A 13,101-nucleotide genomic window follows, 5' to 3' on the forward strand; every position below is an offset into this window, starting at 1 on the left:
GAGGGAGCGTTCTGCTCTTCCTCTCTCCACATCCCCTTTAAACAGATTTTAGCGCTCCTTTTCATGGAAAACAAAGCTGATGCGTATTGACAGTTTATTTCGGAGAAATAAAGTAAATAGCATTTCATATATCAGTAGGCTACTTATTTTCTAATGTCCTGTAGCCTAGGGGGTAAGGGGTACACATCAATCATGACAAACGGATTAGTAACTTGGTTATGTTGCTACCAATAATTTAGTAATGAAGCACAAAAAAAATGATTTCACTTTGATAGGATTGTTTTATGACTGAGGACGCAGTATGAGTGATGGACATTGGACACCCAACTGAATTACTGAATCAAAGAAGCAAAAAATCACAGCCACGTGGAGGTGGGGTGCTTACCAAGGGTATGGAGAATCATACAGTCAATAGCACCCCCAACTACACAGAATACAGATGACATCATCAACCAAGTGTACTCCTTCAGAGTATGTTGCCCATGGATACAGATGTCAGTTTAGTGCTACCACTCCTAAGGGAAGGTAAACGGATCCTAGATCTGTGCCACCAATACAGTGGCAACCTGTCATTCAGGGCAGGTGGGGTTGTTGAATTACTTAAAAATCATACAATGTGATTTTCTGGATTTTTGTTTTAGATTCCGTCTCTCACAGTTGACGTGTACCTATGATAAAAACTACAGACCTCTACATGCTTTGTAAGTAGGGAAAACCTGCAAAATCGGCAGTGAATCAAATACTTGTTCTCCCCACTGTATGTATACTGTCTGTAACTAAGAAAATAATCCTAAGTGTATGTTGTGTAGTAAGCTGTTAGGAGCCCACGTGCCTCACCCTAACAATTTTGCCTACTGTTCTGACTTGGTGGTTCACATGTAGCCTGCAGCCTGTTTTAGAGAAATGATTCATTGTTTACCCCTTTATTCATCCTATGGTTCTGACTTGGTGTACAGGGAGAATATTGTAAGAATGGCCTATGTTCTGAATTCCGTTGCTGTACATTGAAAAGTGCTGGACAAATAGTTATATTGGCTTAATCGAAATTACGGATTGCCTCTTATCCGTTTGTCGTACCCTTATGCAATAGTTTGTATATCTCAATTGTCAGTAGAAACCACATTTGTTTAAGCAAGTCAGCCATATCAGCTATGTTTTTTTTTTAAAGGCAGTAAATGAGGCTGAATTAACTGTTTCGCTGCCAGACAAGACTCCGCTGAAAGCCAGGTGTAGCAGTGGTAAGATGTTGGGACTGCTGTTGGGACTCTGCTGTTGGGACAGTTTTATGTAGGCCCTATGAGTTTGTGGGCACCGTTAGTCACCGTTATAGTGCAATTAACGTATTTTTCTGTGTTGTGTTGTGTAGTGGCTTTGCTGGCATGCATAAAAAAAACTTATTTTGGGAGTTTGCCCCACCAAGATTGACATGCTAAAATAGTTTATAGCGCACTACTTGTGACCAATACTGTCAAAAGAAGTGCACTATATAGGGAATAGGGTGCCATTTGTAGTTACTTCAAATGACAGAACACATACAGATGTTTGCACTTCCAGGAGGCAGAGAGCCTCCATACTGTTGAAATAACGATGCGCAAATTGAGCCAGTATTTCATGTAAGCGAGTCAGAGTTAATACAAGTACTGGTACTGTACTCTCAAAATGTATACTAATTCCGTGGATGTGGAATGGTTTCTGCTTGATGTTACTGCAAAACCTGGTAGTGGAGAGGCACACTAATGATCCTGTAGACAGAGGGCCATAAAGTGTAAGAAAAGCTTAGCAAGAAGAGTCTGTGTCAACAGTGGACACGTAAAAGGTAGCTTAGGTGTAACCAAGGTGCTGGAAACCTCACGAAACAGTGTCCTTACAAGAATAGGCAAGCAGAGAGGACCTCTAATCTGCCTCGAAGAACCCGAAACTGGAGGTTTGGTGTGTTGACCCCTCTGCAGTAGATTGGTGTAGCTTCTAATCATAAACAAACTGTCCAGGCCGTAGTTTTTATTTTATTTTTACTGCAGGCAGGTCTGGTTAACGTCTAACTACAATGCCATGGTAAAGTCTAGGACCTAGACTCTGGACCAATACATTGGGAGGACTTATTCATTTCTCTAGGTTTTGTTCATATTATACCCTAACACAACGTGTTGTCAGACTGTTTACAATCAAAATGCTAAATGCCATTGGGGAGTCTTAAACACATTCACTTTGAAACAAAAGTATACACCTCACACACATGGTTGTGGGCTTACAAAAAAAAGAAGGCATCTGTACCATGTCAGATATGGTGTTGAAATGTATTACATTTGGAGTTTGCATCCCAATATAACACTTTACGTAACATCACAGAAGGCTGAAATATTTATTTTAAATCATGTTTATTAATTAGGAATAAACTAAAAAATATTATTAACATTCCACCCATGAGGCCACTAGGTAATTTGACTGCAGGAAATACACTGAAAACTATGTACTCATTGTCGCATACTATTTAGCACTTTGTTTTTAGTAAAAAAGTATGCAGTATGCCACGGCAGCAACGCAGAGCGACTCCTGACTGGCTGAGTAGGTGGGGCGGTGCCGAGTGTGGTGTGGATTTGTCCAAATTCATAAGACATGCGTCACATTAACCAGCCTGATAATAGTTCATTTCCTATTCGATTAATTTCTCTAAAATCTGCAGAGAATAGGAATGGAGTTATAGGCCTACTTAGGCTGGTTATAGGCAGACAGTCACATTTGACTCACACGGTAGTAAACATTAAGCCCATCTATCCTATTTAAAAAGGACGGAAGACAGAAACAGCTCATTTGGTTCCATTTCAACATATGCTTTAGTGAAACTAAAGTGCTGTATATATATTCATATATAAATTCAATCAAATAGCCTAGTACACACACCAAAACTTTTCACAAGTTCAAATCAAAAGGCTATTGCACAGAACAATTTGGAAAGTCGGGTGTATTGCAAATTCAGAACCACTGGACAGCAACATAATAAACTAAAGCACTGATCATTGGGAACACAATCAGAATGACTGCTAAGGCTTGATCCATACATTTAAAAAACAATAATAGGTAGCCTAAAAAATGTAAACAATCCTTAACTCAAATCAAAAAGGCCTGGTTAACATGACATAAACAACGCAGCCACATCCCGAGACATTGTGGAAAGGTGTGCATCGAATTCTTCTAGATAAAGAGCTGAAATGAGCATAACATCCTGGCATTTAACCCATACTTGATTTTCTCAATTTCACGTACTATAAAACATTCTATTTTTGCATACTGAGAATGCGCCATGCGCCATTCCGTTGTATCCCTCTATTAATTGATTTCGGGAGCACATCCCCGTATCTTATTGATCAGCTGTTGTCAAAGCCAAAATTATTATGACGTCCAAGCATTTAATGTACACTCCATTTTCAAAATGTTGCATACTATTAAATGTTTTTTATTTATTTTTTATTTATTTACGCATACTGAAATGGCCTACTATTCAGGGCGCAAGTATGGGTGTTCGGGACACGGACAGTATCTTTGCTCTTCATAGAGGAACACACAGTGGTTCTAAATAGACAGCCTGTTGTCTATTACCATGAATAACATTCACAGAATCCGAGGCACGATTGCACACACACAGATATCTGTCTTCGGAATGTTAGCCTGAGCAGTGCTGTGTGTACACAGTGACGAGTGTGTGTAGATGGATGTGTGGTGTGTGTACATGGTTGTGTGTGTTTATGTGTGTACATGTGTGTGCATGCATGTGTGTGTGTGTGTCAGTTTACACTAGAGGGAGGCAGGGGGGAGCATGTTGGGGCAAACAGACATAATAAGGGTCAGGAGGTAAGAGGAGAAGACATCAGGGAGCTAAGTGTCTGTTGGGAGTCCCCTAGGAGCCCCACCTCTAAGAGTTTATCTCCCTGGTTCCTGCTAACAGCTAACCTGTTTAACAGACAGAACACCACCCTGCAGCACTGACACAGAGAGACGGAGGGAGAGGGGGATGGAGGGAGGAGAGAGAGGGGGGGAGAAGAGCTGTAAACAACACATTCATTTCAGACTAGCGTCCATGGGCCTCCACTACAGGCAAATAGAGGGACAGAGAGAGAGATAGAGGGAGGAAAGAGAGAGACAGAGATAGATGGTTAGGAATAGTGTGTGTGTTTGTGGATGTGTTTAACTATACTTGTGGGGACCAGATGTCCACACAAGAATAGTAAACAAACAAAAATGTGACCTACTGGGGACATTTTGTTGGTCCCCACAAGGTCAAATGCTATTTCGGGGTGGTTTAGGGTTAAGGTTAGAATTAGTTTTAGGGTTAGGGTTAGGAGCTAGGGTTAGGTTTTCAGGTTAAGGTTAAGGTTAGGGATAAGGTTATGGTAAGAGTTATGGGTTAGGGAAAATAGGACTTTGAATAGGACTGAATTGTGTGTCCGCACAAGGTTAGTCCACACTCAGAAGGAAGGCAGGGAACATTTCACATCGCTGAACATTACTGCAGAGGAAGACCGAGGGACGGGAAATTATAGGGAGATTCACCCTGCAATAAAGAGGAGATTTGTCAGAAATAAACTGAAAGCATCTCCTCAGGCCACAGGGTCTCTCTCTCTCCTCTATCTTTCTCTCTCTCCCCATCTCTGCCTCCCTCTCAAATCAATTCAATTTAAGTGAAATAGATAATAAATGAAAGTGAAATAAACAACCTTTTTTTTACAGTAAACATTACACTTGCAAAAGTTCCAAAAGAATAAAGACATTTCTCTCCCTCCAATCCCTGCCTCCCTCTCAGCCTATATCTCTGGCTGCCTTTCTCCCTCCCTCCCTTCCTTCCTCTTTGGTGAGTTTGAGAATTATGCAACCCAACCCTTCTGCCTTGACAACTGCATTATCAGATCCCTCCTCCTCCCTCTGTCCCTCCTCCCCCTCCATCACCCTCTATCCCTCTCTCTGCCAAGCAGCTTACAGTAGAGCCCTACAGTCGAATAAAACACTTCAGACCCGGAACATCCATTCTAAAAAAGGAGCAAGTATGTGTGCATCTGTAGGGCTGATGGTACGTGCTTTCATCCACATTCACTCATTCCTATTTTTTTTATTTTATTTAACTAGGCAAATCAGTTAAGAACAAATTCGTATTTACAATGATGGCCTACCCCGGTCAAACCCTACTGACTCTTTGTGTTGTGACCTTTGGGCGTCAGAGAGAGAGACCACAAATTCCAATTTGCTAAAACTCTTTAACATCATCCTCAGCTCTGGCATCTTCCCCAATATTTGGAACCAAGGACTGATCCCCGCAATTCACAAAAGTGGAGACAGATTTGACCCCAATAACTACTGTGGGATATGCGTCAACAGCATCCTTGGGAAAATCCCCTGCATTATCATTAACTGACTTGTCTAGTTAAAAAAAACAAAAAATGTCTTTATTCTTTTTGAACTTCCGTGAGTGTAATTTTTACTGTTCATTTTTATTGCTTACTTCACTTTCTTTGGCAATGTTAACTTATGCCAATTTATGCCATAACCAATAAAGCCCTTAAATTGAAATGTAATTAAATTGAGAGGCTATTGACAACACAGCTGTGCTCCATCAAGAGCACATGATTTTCTCTCATATCAAGAAAGAGCGACAGCCAGAACATGCAAAATGTGTCATTTAATGAAAGGCCCTGTCCTTCACACTACAGTTCTGTTACATCCTCCAACTTTGTTATTCAAAACTAACTTTGTGTTGAGATGAAGGAAAGAAAGAGAAAGATTTGCAATCTTTATCTGACTAAGGGAGAGCAAAGCCTCATTAATGATTCATAATTAAACTGCAGCATTTAAAAATCAGATATTTAATCTCCCCAGGCGGTGATTGAACCTCACTTTCATCCGCTCCACATCCAAATCCTATAGCACTTAGCCAGCTAGTCCCGGTTAATACTACAACCAGCATGTCTGTTGGTGTCCGTCTCTCTGTTTGGGTCTGTCTGTCTCTTCATCTTTGTGTGCGTATGTGTGTGCCTTTCCACACACACACACACACACACACACACACACACACACACACACACACACACACACACACACACACACACACACACACACACACACACACACACTGCCTGCCTGCCTGACCACCCCTTCCCCTGGAGATCCTTGCTCCGATCCCCAGTACTGTGGAACTTTAACCCCCAGCAGAGTGCTCCCAGCCTGGTTAGAGGAGCCCTCTGACCGCCCTCCTCCCCTCCATCTGGCCGAAGCACTGTGGATCCGCTCTGCTTCATCAGCTCTCAGTAAATCAATGGACATGACAGAGATGGGCTTTGACAGCCTAATTACAGAAAGTGGGAAGGATGGAGGGGGGACGGAGGGAGGGAGGGAGGGAGAGGGGAGAATAGAGGGAGGGATCAGGGATAAAGTGAGAGAGGGACTACAGAGCATTAACTTGATGTTTTCTCTCTCTATTCCTCATCGTTATGCTTTTCTCCTGGCCACCCATTGTGTCAGATGGCCATTGGGTAATTATTAGATCTGGCTGAGGCTTCTATGGGAAGAGATTCCACTGTAAGGGGCATCATTTAGTTGCCTGGGATGGCTGATGCTGCATTAACTCAATGGCTCCAACGTAGGAGAAAAGTGTCTTGTCTTGAGTGTATTTGCATAGTTTCTCTCAGTCCCTAGAGTTCCCTGAGGTATCTCAGTCTGAAACAGTGAGTTGGTTCTGTTTCCGTCTGTCTGATTAACAGAAGTGTTTGCGTTCTAAGGTCCGTATCTAGACGCCAGTGGTTTCTGTTGTCCTCTCACGACAGGAAGGACAGTTGCTTTTCTGTCATCTCTCTCTCTCTCTCTCAGGGCTTTATTATCATGGGAAACATATCAAATCAAATGTATTTATGTAGCCCTTCGTACATCAGCTGATATCTCAAAGTGCTGTACAGAAACCCAGCCTAAAACCCCAAACAGCAAGCAAAGAAAAGTAAGTAAAAAAGTAAGTAAAAAAGAGAAAATAAATAAACATAAATATGCGTTGTATTTACAATGGTGTTTGTTCTTCACTGGGTGTGGCAACAGGTCACAAATCTTGCTTATTTTTATTTCACCTTTATTTAACCAGGTAGACCAGTTGAGAACAAGTTCTCATTTACAACTGCGATCTGGCCAAGATAAAGCAAAGCAGTGCGACACAAACAACACATGGAAGATATGGGAGATATGAGTCTCCAGCTTCAGTGATTTTTGCAATTCGTTACAGTCATTGGCAGCAGAGAACTGGAAGGAAAGGCGGCCAAATGAGGAATTGGCTTTGGGGGGTGACCAGTGAAATATACCTGCTGCAGCGCATGCTACGGGTGGGTGCTGCTATGGTATACCAGTAAGCTGAGATAAGGCGGGGCTTTACCTAGCAAAGACTTATAGATGACCTGGAGCCAGTGGGTTTGGCGAGAAATATGAAGTGAGGGCCAGCCAACGAGAGCATACAGGTCGCAGTGGTGGGTAGTATATGGGGCTTTGGTGACAAAACGGAGGGCACTGTGATAGACTGCATCCAATTTTCTGAGTAGAGTGTTGGAAATGACATCTCCGAAGTCAAGGATCGGTAGGATAGTCTTGGAGGGTATGTTTGGCAGCATGAGTGAAGCATGCTTTGTTGCGAAATAAGAAGCCGATTCTAGATTTAATTTTGGATTGGAGATGCTTAATGTGAGTCTGTAAGGAGAGTTTACAGTCTAACCAGACACCTAGTTATTTGTAGATGTCCACATATTCGAAGTCAGAACCGTCCAGAGTAGTGATGCTGGACGGGTGGGCAGTTTCTGGTAGCGACCGGTTGAAGAGCATGCATTTAGTTTTACTTGCATTTAAGAGTAGTTGGAGGCCACGGAAGGAGAGTTATATGGCATTGAAGCTCATCTGGAGGTTAGTTAACACAGTGTCCAAAGAAGGGCCAGAAGTATACAGAATGGTATCGCCTGCGTAGAGGTGGATCAGAGAATCACCAACAGCAAGAGCGACGTCGTTGAATTTGTTGAGAATTTGTTCTTAACTGACTTGCCTAGTTAAATAAAGGTCAAATAAAAATAAAAATGTATAAAGAGAAAAGAGTCTGCCGAGAATTGAACCCTGTGGCACCCCCATAGAGACTTCCAGAGGTCCGGACAACAGCCCTCTGATTATGGTGCACTGTCTCTCTGTCTCTGTCTCCCTCTCTCTCTAACACACAACATATTCATTCACATCAAAGTGAATACCTCTTTCACTTCATATTAAAGATGTTTTATCATTAGTACCAACAGCCCTCCTCTCATCCTGTTCTCCTTGTTTCCCCCTCCCGATCTCTTCACATCTATCATTTCAAAATGATAGGCTATTAAGAATGCACATCAAAATCTACACAATGGCACTCTGTCCTTTCATCTCTCTCATCTCCAATCCATTTTCTTTGCTTTCGTCTCTCCTTGACTCACTCTCTCTCTAATATCCATGTTCGCGTCGTCTCGCCCTTGCATATTCTGCCACTGTATGTGTAAGGTTGTGAAAATGACTTACGGCTCTTTCTCTCACACTCCCATTTTCACACTTGGCTGTCGGTTAGCGAGATCGCACTGTCTCTCTGCATTGGTAAACAAACGCACACATGCAGTCGCACTCATATACATGTACCCACAGTCTTACGAAACGCACGCACACACACGTGCACACATACACACACAAAGTATGCACCTGGCAGCAGTTAAGATGTACAGCATCTCCTTCTCGTTACGATTAATGTGTGAGCTACTGACACACAGAGCTTTGTAGGCTACAGTCAGTGTCCAGTGTAAACATACCTGTAACATATAAACGCAACATGTAAAGAGTTGGTCCCATGTTTCATGAGCTGAAATGAAAGATCCCAGAAAGTTTACACACGCACAAAAAGTGTATTTCTCTCAAATTTAGTGAGCATTGTAGCATTTGTCAAGATAATCCATCCGCCTGACAGGTGTGGCATATCAAGAAGCTGATACAACACAATTCCACAATGTAGATGTCTCAAGTTTTGAGGGAGCGTGCAATTGTCATGATGACTGCAGGAATGTCCACCCAGAGTTGTTGCCAGGTAATTCAATGTTCATTTCTCTACCATCGTTTTAGAGAATTTGGCAGTATATCCAACCGGCCTCACAACCGCAGACCACGGGTAACCACGCCAGCCCAGGAACTCCAATCCGGCTTCTTCATCTGCAGGATTGTCTGAGGGGAGGGTGGGCGGGTGCTGAGGAGTATTTCTGTCTGTAATAAAGCCCTTTTGTGGGGATAAGCTAATTCTGATTGGCTGGGCCTGGCTCCCCAGTGGGTGGGCCTATGCCCTCCCAGGCCCACCCATGGCTGCGACCCTGCTCAGTAGTGAACTCCATCATTTGTTTACTTCAATTGACTCGTTTCCTTATATGAACAATGACTCTTTGAAATTGTTGCATGTTGCATTTATAATTTTGTCCAGTATGTTTGGAGATAAACAACGCTGCATCCAACTATGCTGCCGCTTAATCTGAATGGCAGCCAATCGCGATGATGATCGTCGGGAGGGCATCACACACACAGCAGGCAACAAACAAACAGCACAACCAGCCGAGCTCTCCTCTCCTCACCCCTCTGCTCTCATTTCCTTTCCTTTCCTCTCCCCTCCTATCCTGTCCTCTCACATTCAATTCAGAATTTCAGATATCTCTAAGCTAACATTTACCCAGACAGTCACTACACCAAAGAATGATTGTTCATTGTTGCCTTTAGGATCCATTGTTTGATGGTTATTCATTGCCTGTGTTGTCTCTTGTTTTATTACACCGAGGGATAATTAACGTTAGCGTTCTGCTGTGCGTCTCTGGTATTTATTTATCTTTGATGATTGAAAACAAAACAATCACAACTTTGTGAGTGTCCTTATAATTGAACACCGTATATTAACAGTGCATTGGTACAATATTTGAAAAGATTACACAGTACTGGATGCAACAACAATATCAACAACAACACTATTATAAAAAAACGATTTAATAATATATTAACTATTTAATAGGACACAAATATAATCCAACTCTAACTAGAATAGAGAATTGAACAAAGTACAACAAATACATTGAATCAACATAAAACATGATTCCTCTGAATAAGAATCATTCCTATTGATGTATGTACATCACCATCTCTGAATTATACCATCCAATAACTCTAACATGGTATTTCTGAGAGATGATTAAAAAGACCTTGCTCTCTCTAAACAACGGACATAAAGACTGGGTGTATTGCTCAATTAGTAACAGACAGACTGGGGACGGAGAGAGAGAGGGAACAGACAGACTGGGGACGGAGAGAGAGAGGGAACAGACAGACTGGGGACGGAGAGAGAGAGGGAACAGACAGACTGGGGACGGAGAGAGAGAGAGGGAACAGACAGACTGGGGACGGAGAGAGAGAGGGAACAGACAGACTGGGGACGGAGAGAGAGAGGGAACAGACAGACTGGGGACGGAGAGAGAGAGGGAACAGACAGACTGGGGACGGAGAGAGAGAGAGGGAACAGACAGACTGGGGACGGAGAGAGAGAGGGAACAGACAGACTGGGGACGTAGAGAGAGAGGGAACAGACAGATTGGCGGTGAGCTCAACCAGCAACGGTAGCATTTCCCGTCATCTCCTCCTCTCCTCTCCTGAATGAAAGAGACAGTGTCTCTGTAAATGAAATTAGCGGTCACTCTCCTCTCCAGCGGTATATGTACCGCTCTCTCTGTTCCCTTGCTAAGGGTCAAAGGGGCATCATGACAACGATAATGACTTCATACTGCCTATGGTTTCAGAACGGCAACCCAAATCAGCCACTGACCACCCAGCAGGCAGCGGGAGTGGTGGCCAGTCATCTGATTTCTGTTAGCGGGCCTGGAGAGGCTGATCTCTCTCTCTCTCTCTCTCTCTCTCTCTCTATCTCTCTCTCTCTCTCTCTCTCTCTCTCTCACCATTTCTGTGGTAGAGCAGCACTGACACTGGTTCTCATTCAAACCCCAAGAGCTCAGGTCCTTATCAGACAGTGGGAAGGTGTTAGTTCGTTGCGACTAATATACAGTGCAGTAGATTAGTATGTTATTCCATAGCAAGAGTGCATGTTGAATACAATTGTGCACTACACTACACTGTTTTTACAGTGACACCTAATCCTATAACAGAGATAGGATATTTTAATTTCCTCAATTCCTCATTTAATTATGTTCGTAGATGTTTTATTTGTCAAATAATGTAATATCTTGTCATGCCAATAAAGCTCATTGAAATGAATACATTTGAGAGAGAGGACAGAGCACCGCAAAATAACAGGCTGCAACAAACCCCGGCATCTCAATAAAACCCTTCTCCTTTACTGTCCCTAATTTGTTTCCATACGCACTCATACAAACACACCATTGAAAGCCTGAACGCACACAACGCAGTGTGAGTGGCATGTGATAAGCAGCAGAACACAGGGCACTCACCAGGCATGGTCAGAATTCCCCGGAACAATCGAACAACGCTTGGCAGATGGACGGAGAGAGAGAGAGGAAGAGCCGGAGCAAATGAAAAGAGGGAGGACCGGAGGAGTGTTCGAGCAGAGCTTTCTCAAAGCACCCCCTTTCCCACTGTAGAGTACTTGCTCTTTCTCTCTGTTTTCCTTGTGGCTCTCTTCCTCCTTCTCCCTTTCTCTCCCTCTTTCTTGCTGCTGCTACTCTGAGGTGAGGGGCGGAGAATCAGTGCTACAATGCTCTCACTCGCTCTTCCTTCTCTCTCTCTCTCTGGTTTTCCTTTTTTCTTCTTCTCCCTTCTCTCTCTCTCTCTATTGGTGGTACAGAGGCTGTCCTATTTCCTGTGCCCTCTCTGAAGTGGGACACGGCCTCTCCTCTCTCAATCTCTGCATAGTTGAGACTTCGTGTAAGCGTGCCTGTACACAATGCTCAGAGCAGGGGATCTTGCAGCCTTTTTCTCTCTCTCTCTCTCTTGCTCCCTTGCTCTCCCTCCCAGCGGGATTGACTGTAACCCCCCCCTTCTCCTTCTCTCTGCATGCAGTGGGAGGGGTGTGTATGAGTGTGTGTATGTGGTGCAGCCTGGATCTGCCCCACTGTGCCTCCATTGTGTGTGTGTGTGTACTCTTTGTCCTGTAGGCCCCATCTGAGGAAAGACACCTCCCAGGAAGCCCCTGCTGCCACTGCCTATAGGCAAGGACTTTGGCCAGTATTATGCCTTGCAAAAGTATTCATCCCCCTTCGTGTTTTTCCTATTTTGTTGCATTACAACCTGTAATTTAAATGGAGTTTTATTTAGATTCCATGAAATGGACATACACAAAATATTCCAAGTTGGTGAAGTGAAATGAAAAATGTACTTTTTTCAAAAATTCAAAAAAAAAAAAAACTGAAAAGTGCTGTATTCACCCCCTTTGCTATGAAGCCCCTAAATAACATCTGGTGCAACCAATTACCTTCACAAGTCACATCATTGGTTAAATAAAGTCCACCTGTGTGCAATCTAAGTGTCACATGATCTCAGAATATATACACCAGTCTGCAACACCACCAAGCAAGCGACACCATAAGACCAAGGAGCTCTCAAAACAGGTCAGGGACAAAGTTGTGGAGAAGTACAGATCAGGGTTGGGTTATAAAAAAATGTCAGAAACTTCCCATGGAACACCATTAAATCCATTATAAAAAAATAGAAAGAATATTGCACCACAACAAACCTTCCAAGAGAGGGCCGCCCACAAAAACTCACAGACCGTGCAAGGAGGGCATTAATCAGAGAGGCAACAAAGAGACCAAAGATAACCCTGAAGGAGCTGCAAATCTCCACAGTGGAGATTGGAGTACCTGCCCATAGGACCACTTCGATCTGTACACTCCACAGAGCTGGGCTTCACGGAAGAGTGGCCAGAAAAAAGCCATTGCTTAAAGAAAAAAAATAAGCAAACACGTTAGGCGTTAGCCAAAAGGCATGTGGGAGACTCCCCAAACATATAGAAGAAGGTACTCTGGTCAGATGAGACTAAAATGGAGCTTTTTGGCCATCAAGGAAAATGCTATGTCTGGCACAAACTCAACA

At 43.2% G+C, this 13,101-nt stretch overlaps 1 protein-coding gene across 5 annotated transcripts in view; it reads right to left on the minus strand.

The window, feature by feature from the left end:
- Nucleotides 1-13,101, minus strand: part of LOC109880108 (disabled homolog 2-interacting protein) — a 256,453-nt gene that overhangs the window by 79,355 nt on the left and 163,997 nt on the right. For 2 of the 5 annotated variants that reach the window (XM_031808702.1, XM_031808703.1), the window contains exon 1: nt 11,502-12,329. The exons of the other annotated variants lie outside the window; for them this stretch is intronic. The gene's annotated coding sequence lies outside the window, so the exon portion shown is untranslated. Of the gene's footprint in view, nt 1-11,501; nt 12,330-13,101 lie in introns of those variants that run through there. 5 annotated transcript variants of the gene reach the window in all.

The sequence above is a fragment of the Oncorhynchus kisutch genome, linkage group LG29, assembly GCF_002021735.2.
Source record: "Oncorhynchus kisutch isolate 150728-3 linkage group LG29, Okis_V2, whole genome shotgun sequence".
In the NCBI taxonomy this organism is placed as follows: Eukaryota; Metazoa; Chordata; class Actinopteri; order Salmoniformes; family Salmonidae; genus Oncorhynchus; species Oncorhynchus kisutch.